We start from the raw sequence: 8,948 nt of genomic DNA, 5'->3' as shown, positions 1-8,948 counted from the left end.
AATTATCGCACCAACAGTGGTCTCTTTCTCACCAAGCTTCTTGCTGATGGTCTTGTAGCCCATTCCAGCCTTGTGCAGGTCTACCATCAAATCATTATTTTCTATTTTCATTAATGTACACTTTTGTTTTAATATGTGAAAAATTCATGTTAGATTATTTTTTTTGAATAGTTGAATTATTATTTCAATAAGTTTTTCATACAACATCACAAAATTTAAGATAAAACAGTTTTAAAACTACTTTTGCTGTAAATTAAGTATTGTAGCAGTAATGACATGGTGTGTTTTGGTGATGACATCATTAAGAAAATGTGAATTGTAATTAAGACCCTACCTAATTTACGGCCGTAAAAATCACGTCACGGACCATGAAATGAGCCGTTGCCCATGAAATATGCAATTCAAAATTTAATGTTTGTGTTTAGCGCTTTAACATTTTTCATGTGCAATATGGGGCGCAATATGAGGCGGTTGCGTCACGTGCATACTGCTTCCCAGATAGCATACGGATGTGGGCCACTTCTGGCAACGTTACGGCACTGCCGGCTCACTGCCGGCATCAGCAAACAGCATATGAGCCAAAAGTGGCCCACATATAGGAAATGCTTATATGGCCCACATGTCCCAAAACAGATCTGGGCCACATCTGGCAAAGACATGGCACCACTGGCAAACTAAGTGAGCCAGTAATACTGGCTCTTATATTAAAAATGGTAATGTCCCACTTTCTAAAGCATTCAAATGCATTAATTTGCAAATAAATAAAACAAAAACGACAACATTTGCAAAATTAATGAAAATTAATACTACTACTGTAACTAAGAATAATAAGATACACTGTAAAACATTTCAGCCTCAATAAGTTATGTGAACTCATTACTTCTTTTCAACTCAAATTGTCATGACAAGTTTTGGATTTTGAACTCAGGTTATTAAGTTTTCAGAAAATCTAACGTAAAATAATCAGTTGTCTTGACTACTTGTTAGATTTTCTATGTTGTCAATGTTCATTTAACTCATGTCTGTAAGTTATCAGTTAAACAAAAGGTGGGGAAAGAGTGGGCTATTCCTATAGGTGGGACCATTTTTGAGTTAGACAGAACAATAATATTTTTTAAAACGTTTAAACCATGGGAGCATGGGGCTAACCAATTTTTTTCACAGACGAAAAGCCATTAATATTAATACTGATAAAAACAAGAATAACACACGTTATACGATAGTGGACTACATTTAGCGGCGGAGGGACACACCTGACTCTGGACTACAGTTTGAGACGGATTGATACACCGAGTGGAGTTTGGCAAGTTGGAGCGTTTACTACTGAAAGCATCAATGGCGGGAAGCAGGTGAGTTTATCAAAGTTTAAAACCTGTGTGATAAAAAGTGAAATTGTGTACGTCGACCATTAAATGTGACAGAACTGACGGATTTACTCATTTCGTTATGTTTACCGAGGCCATGAACGCTTAACATTAGGTTAACAGTTAGCTACTACACCACTTGGGTCCATGGCAGATATTTTAAATAATGGTTGTGTTGGTTTGTGCTGTAATGAGTATAACGGGGTGAAATAAACTTTGGTTTGCTTTTAAACGAAATGTCTGCATGCGTGCTCGGGTAAGCTAATAGTGGAAAAGATTGTTAGCTAGCTAGCTAATTCGTTAGCCATCCACTTTCAAAAGTAAATAACGACTTGTAATAATGTGCATTTTTACACTGTGTTGATCTGCTGAGCGTTAAAGAATTTGGTTTTCTTTTTAAAGTTGTAATTGGGTTTAATTGACCTATGTAGGGATGAATGAAGAGAGCTAAATATCTCCTGTTACGACGAATCTTTTTGTCGAGAGGCCTTGAAGAAGCAGTCGGAGAATCCAGAAAGTACTCTTCAAAAACACTTTATTAAATGTAAGAAATGATCTGTGAATATATGTCAGAGCTAAGCCGATCGGCGCTCCTTTTCTCCTGCAATCCAGATGATCGCCAGCCAAAAAGAAAAGAGACCCTTGCGTCTGAGCGCGCGGTTTTTTAAACTAAGCTAGGCTCCTCCTCCTTCACTGCTGGTGGAGCCAATGAAATGTGCTAAAAAAGCCCAGGGCTCCGCCCCTCCCCCCTACGGCAGACATCTGGAGGGTCCCTAACAAGGGATCACGGTAGGCGCCATTTTGAGTGCACCTACCAGACAAAGAGCCACGTGGGGAAATGCCGTACAACTTCTCACATTGAATTTATGTTTAATAATGATGTTATGTTCCAAAAATCCTAACATCCTACCTTGAAAGCATCTTAATGCTTTCACATTAACTTTTAACTTTAGGTTAGGTGTTTCTAGATTCCAGGAGAAAAGGATAGCCGTCAGCAACCCCCAGTTTAACCCCTTCTGACTACATGGCCACTGGGCTGAATTTTTTACAATAAAAGGTATCTAAAAAATAAAAAGGCTGCCAGTTAAACTAAAGGAACCGTACCTTTCGCAACAGCTCCTAACCCTAAAACAAACAAACAAACAAAAAAATAATAAAATAAAAAATAGAATAGGAAATCAAAATAAAGGAATTTAAAAATGGGAAATCAAAAAGAGAAGAGAAGAAAATAAAAACAATGGGTGCATAGCTTCTACAGGAAATCCGTTCAGGTTGCCCTCCACAGGACGGAGCTGCAGATATTCAGAAGGGGCCCATAGCCTCTGTTTCTCTGCATGGCTCTTACTGTCTCATGGATTCTCCCCTGTCGGTCTTACCTGTTTCCGCAGCAGCACAAACATTTAAACGATGAAGCACAGAGAATATCATTCATATAAATAGCAGAATATCAAACATATATACATCGTAAACAATCCTGAGCTACCCCTTGCGTTTTGTAGCTAAACTATGTGTGTTGCACTTAACTAGTGTTTTCAAAGATGGTCTATGTGTCTGCGAACTATATGTTTATGTTTTTCTCTCCTAGTCTGACTAAATCCTTCCTCATCTTCTTGTTTCGTTCCGTTGGCTCCACTGGACTCTTCTTCCACATAGTCGGCTTTGCCGGGCTTTTCTGCTGTGGTTTGTTCCCTGTAGGCAGGTCCAGTTGGTGGCACTTCTGTCCCTTGGAATGGGTCTCCCAGCCCCCACGGAGTCTGCCTCTGCCAGTCCTTCCAAGTCTCCTTCCTTCATCACGGTGTGTGATCAGTAGTGCTGGTTCTCTCTCCTCATCTTGTCTGGTCGGTTTTATCTTTAATTAAGCAGAATTAGTAGCACTTATGCCACTTGAAATGGGTCTTCCGGCCCACCTTCAAGGGTATCCTCCACCTCATCATCTATATGATACTTAGACAAGTCTGCCAACACCATCTGGATGACTGGTGGATCCTGCCCCCCTCTGCTTCCTCTACTCACTACTTCTACTACAAATTTCTCTATTAATACCCTGATACACGGGACACAACAACAACCACATACCACTAAAATTGCCAATCCCACACACACTGACATCACCAAACTCGTAATAACTCCCTTCCACGGTCCAAACATCTTTTCTAGCCACTTGACCCATTCATTGTCTATCCCTGAATTTTCCTTCCATTCTCGTGACAAAGCCCTCAATCCTTCCAAAGCTCGTGTCACACTACCATCGGGTGCAGTATTATTAGGGATGAAGGTGCAACACGATGAACCCACAATCTGGCAAACTCCACCTTTCTCTGCTAACAACATGTCTAATGCCATTCTGTTCTGTATGGTCATAAGTGAAGTCTGGTCTAGCTGGTCTCTCAGTCCCTCAATGGCCTGAACACTGAAATTAACAAATCTCTGCTGATTGTAATAGAGATAGTTTATCCAGTCTACATTCTTATTGATAGTTACCCACCAAAAGAGTGCACTTTCAAACCCTGCAGCAATCTGGTTCCTAGCCTTAAATTCATCTGGGACCCCCCTTGGGACCCCTATACCATCAATCCACACGGTCTTGTCGAAGGATCCGCCAGGTTTGACCTCTCGGGTGTCTCTTCGATGGCTGTGGTGATTGGTCAGGACGTCCGTGGTATCCTCCACTCTGTGCTGCTTGTAAATTCTGAAAGGCATAATCAGAAAGACCAACGCACACTCCCCATACCAATTCCCATGCAACCTTCGCCGGATTCTCATATCTCCACACAACCATACTAAATCCGCCCTACTGAATTTTTGTGCATTCAGCTGGCTGCCTGTATAATTCCCATCACTATCCAGGATAATGGTTTCCTTACACCATCCTTCTGAAAAATGTCCCCTGTTTATCGGTCCTGGTCTGTTGCTCCTAAAACAGGTGTAATTGCCTTTATAGGCTTTGATGTTAGTTGGGGTTGGTTCCTGAGTTAATGGGTGGGACATGGATAAGTTCTCACACCCTACTGGCTCAATCTCATTGAACAATGAGAGTAGGCATGTCCAATTTCCTGAAATTACTGGATGAGTGGCCAAATTAGGTTTTGCAGCTGCGCATACAAAACAATCTTTAACATCTATGCTCTTTACTGTAAATCTGACCCATTCTAACCACATATTAGGCTCCTCATACCCAGTTTCCACTGCTAACTGATCGCGCCAGGCCATTATTTCCGTTGTCGCTATGGCAACCGGCTGTGACTTCTGACTACTTTCCCCTAATTCCTCTATCTTGCCAGTTATGTTGTTCGTAACTATGGTTGTCTTTGGTTTTACACACACTATGCCCAATGGGTCCTCGCCTTGTACATCTACTCCTAAGGTAAAATAGTAATTAAGTTGGGGACCCCACTCATAGCTAGACAGCTTGGGTAGGGTTAGAAGAAATGTCTTTCCTCGCAACTGAAGTTTTGTGCCGAGATAGGCTTGGGGCTTGTCGTCTAAACCTAACGCATGCCCCCTTGATGAACGGACCGTCGGGTCATAATGAAATTTATAATTTGGTCACTCGAATGAGTGAACACTGATCCCCAAGTGGGACAGTAGGGTTCTGGTGAGGGATAGGAGGCGCAGCCATAAATATGATGACCCCTCCACCTATTTTCTTCACCACAATCCACTACTCTGCACACATCAAACAACACATTGGTGGATCGGTTGTAATTTATCTCAATCTCGAAGCACTTGGTGGGGATTCTATGGTTTTGCTCAAGGGATCTTTTTAATCTCGACCCCGGAGCAGTTATATTCGCAAAGTCGCACAATTCGAAAAGTCCCAGCAGGTGACACAGTTCTCTGAAAGTTAAACACCTCATGGTTATTACTGGGCTACTCCCGTACCTAAGGCCAAATCTCAATTTGCGTTATACTCACCACCTTGGTTTGCCTACCACTTTTCCCCTTTCTCTTACTAGTCTGACCCGCCTTAAGCAGAATTAGGAATCACCCTCAAGGATGGGTGCCTGCAGATCCTGTCCAGTCCCTGCGAGGGTTCTGGTCGGAGGTTCAGCATGGACGCAGTGGCTCAGATGATACCAGTTGTTACCTTTCTTTCCTCTTACTCTGACTGCATGTGAAGTGGCTTCAGTCACCTCCCAAGGTCCGGTCCACCTCGGCTGATCCCACTTTCTTTTGTGTACCTTGATCCTGACCCACTGTCCTGGTTCCACCTTAGACAGCTCAATTCCTCCCTAACCCTTAGCGCTTTGCTAGCTACTAATTCACAGATGTGTAACTCATCTTCGTCTACTCTACCAGGAAGTGTGCTGGTCATGTTAACAGTTTTTGCAGGTGCAAAGGTGATGCTTGGCTGAAGCAGGGTGTCACTAATCTTTGAACGCCTAGCATTAGATAGTGTAAACGCAGCTGAGATCAAGAATGCTACCACCCCATGCGATGTGTTGATTACCAAAGGATGACACATAACAATGTGGGCTGTTTTGTCCACTGCTGTGGCTAATGCTGCCAAATGTTTAGTACATTGTGGTTGTCCCTGTACTACAGGATCCAATTTTGAGCTATGGTATTGGAGAATTTGTCTTTCCCCATTCCTCCCCCCTCTCTGAAAAAGAACAGCATTTACAATGCCCTCTTTTTCAGAGACATCCAGATAAAAAGGTTTAGTGTAGTCAGGGGACTGCAAATGCTCTGCAAGTGCGAGTGCTTGTTTTACTTCTACAAAACTGGCTTCCAGGTTGGTATTCCACTCAATTAGAGCAGTGAGGTTACGTTGACCCAATCTGGTCACTTCAGACCTCAGTGGTGAGGTTAGGCCTGTGTAATTTGGGATGTAATTTCTACTATAGCCTGTCAGACCTAAAAAAGATAACATCTGGCTGACTGTTTTAGGTTTAGGGAAGGCTCGGATAGTTTGTACAGCTTTCAAAGTCAATGTGTGTCCCTTTGGAGAAATGCAACAACCTAAGAAGGTGACAACGGGTCGGCAAACCTGTAATTTGGATTTGTTGACTTTATATCCTGATTGTGCTAGCCTACAAAGGACCGTCTGTGTGTCTGTCAGGCAGGTGCGTGAGTCAGTGCAGGCAATGAGTAGGTCGTCTACATACTGGATTAGTGCTGTGTCAGTGTCCAGCAATTGGTCAGTCAGCAGCTGGGAAAGATCTTGTTTCAGACACTTGTTAAAAATACCGGGACTGTCCTTGTAACCTTGTGGTAATCTAGTGTAGGTGTATTGTTGTCCCTGATATGAGAAAGCAAAAATATTTGCCAAATGCGATGGTACTGATATGCAGAAGAAAGCATTGGCTAAGTCAATAACTGTGAAGAACTTGTGCTCAGGGGTCAAGTTCTGTAGTGATCTGTAGAAATCCAAAACGAGTATATTTTCAGTGACAGTCGCCTGATTAATCAGTCTCAAGTCATGCACCATCCTGTATTCATCCTTGTCCGACTTTTTAACTAAAAGTATAAATATATTTCAATTTAATTGAATTGGGACTAAAACCCCGATATCCAATAGGCCCTGTATTATAGAGGCAATACCAGTCTCGGCCTCAGCAAAGGGTGAGTATTATCTTCTATACACGACCTCCGCATCAGGTTTCAGAGAAATAGGGGCGACATGATATTTTACATGCCCCACGTCTATCTTGAAGATAGTCCATAAAGAAGTAGAAACAGTCCTTAGCATCTGATCAACCAAATAGTAATCTGTGTGTTCTCGTCCATAATAACGTGGAAGGGAAACCTGCTCATAATGTACATTGTCCACACACTTACAGTCAATTTTCCAATACTTGCTGTTCTAAGTTCGTGACAGATATGGAAAGTCCGTCGATGCATATATCAGGATCTGTGCAAGACATACCATAGGACCAAGGGATCTAGCTTCAAAACCTTTAGCCAACAGCAAGGAGACATGTAATGCCTGTGAGGTGTCTGGATCCATTCTGAAATACTCTATCTGCTCCTGATTTAGCTGCACCGCTGCTGCTACTCCCTCTGGTCCTAAGAAAATAGTTGCACTACATAATCGATTATTTAATCCCTCCATATTTTGTTTCCATAGATCATCGTAAAGATCATCCGGGTCTCTGATATAGTACAAGGTACAATAATATAAATCCTGGGGCGAAATCAAGCAGACTTGTGCCATCAACCAAGATTTCCACATATTAAATACATATATTAAATTAGATGGGGTACCTTGTTTGTCAGGTGCGATCAGTCTAGCCCAATAGATATCGCAGAACTGAGATTTTAGCTCAGTAATAGGCTGCATTACACAAATTCTGGCCTCTAAAAGAGGCTCCTGGCCTAATAAAACTAACTTTGTACCTTATAAGGTACAATAGACAGTGGCCGATAACTTGCACAATACATCTCTACCCAACAGACAAATAGAACAATTTGAAGAATATAAAAAAATAAGTTAGTCGTAGCTTTCCAATTTCCAGAACCATTAGAGTAGTAAAATATTAAGTTTACGCTGTTCCTGAGTATCCAACAGTGGTGATTGTGTTTGAGGTAAGCGAAGAAATCCAATTAAGCTTACCAGTGATGACCGAAGCTATAGCTCCAGTGTCAATCAAAAAATCAAACTGCTCACCACCTATACCACAGGTTACAATTAATTCTAAAAAAATATTACGACCTGTGGAGGACACTGGACAGCCTCAGTAAGGGCCTCCGGAATTTCCAGGGCCCTAAGACTGATAGACAGATACTAGAGTTTAATTTAGAACTTCGAGTTGTGTTTATAGTGCGGGTCCCTATGTAAACTACAGTTACGATATCCCCGCAGACTGACTAAAGTAGAGACAATATTTTGCCCAGTGGTTTAATTCACCACAGTTAAAGCATCCTGCCCTATCTAATCGTCTAAGCTAAAAGTGTGGCCTACATAGACCTCCCTTTCGTCTATTATATAAAGTTACCCACTGCTATACAGAAAAGTTAAAATAATATTATAGCTGATACTAATACTAATATTAAACAGGGACAGGTTGTTATATATACTGCTGTGGCATCTACAATATCAACAGCTGGACGAAAGTTACGATTTAAACCAGTTATTCATTATTATTAATAAATACCTCACTTACTACCAATTACTTCTTTTTACGCTTAGTATCCTTTTCTGCCAGTTCTAACTTAACCAGGCATTGTTACATATATTATAAAAAATCCGCCTGGTCTGACTCCTTTTTATTATATTTGATGATGCAATGAACCACAATGACTGTCCACTCGTCCTCTAGTTTATTCAGCAGTCCCACTACATCATCTAGTTTGTCCTATATAGCAGTTAAAAATACTTTGACAACTTGCGTCTTAAATAATAACGAGTTTACTGAATTATGATCATGTCGCTCTCCCGTGCACTGTCTCCAGGTCTTCTGAGCTCACCTCAAAAATTCACCTCCCTCTTCACCCTTATTCATAGTCATACCATCTAACGCCTGTAGGTTCTGTTGTGTGGGATACATGCTGCGTAACGCATCCCAAACATCTCCTCTATGGCGTGAAAAAGGGGTACGAGAAGACAATGCGGTAGTTCCTAGCTGCGTTTCTATTCGCCCA

This window comes from Trichomycterus rosablanca, chromosome 4, assembly GCF_030014385.1.
Source record: "Trichomycterus rosablanca isolate fTriRos1 chromosome 4, fTriRos1.hap1, whole genome shotgun sequence".
Lineage (NCBI taxonomy): Eukaryota > Metazoa > Chordata > Actinopteri > Siluriformes > Trichomycteridae > Trichomycterus > Trichomycterus rosablanca.
Note: the sequence above shows the minus strand (reverse complement) of the source record.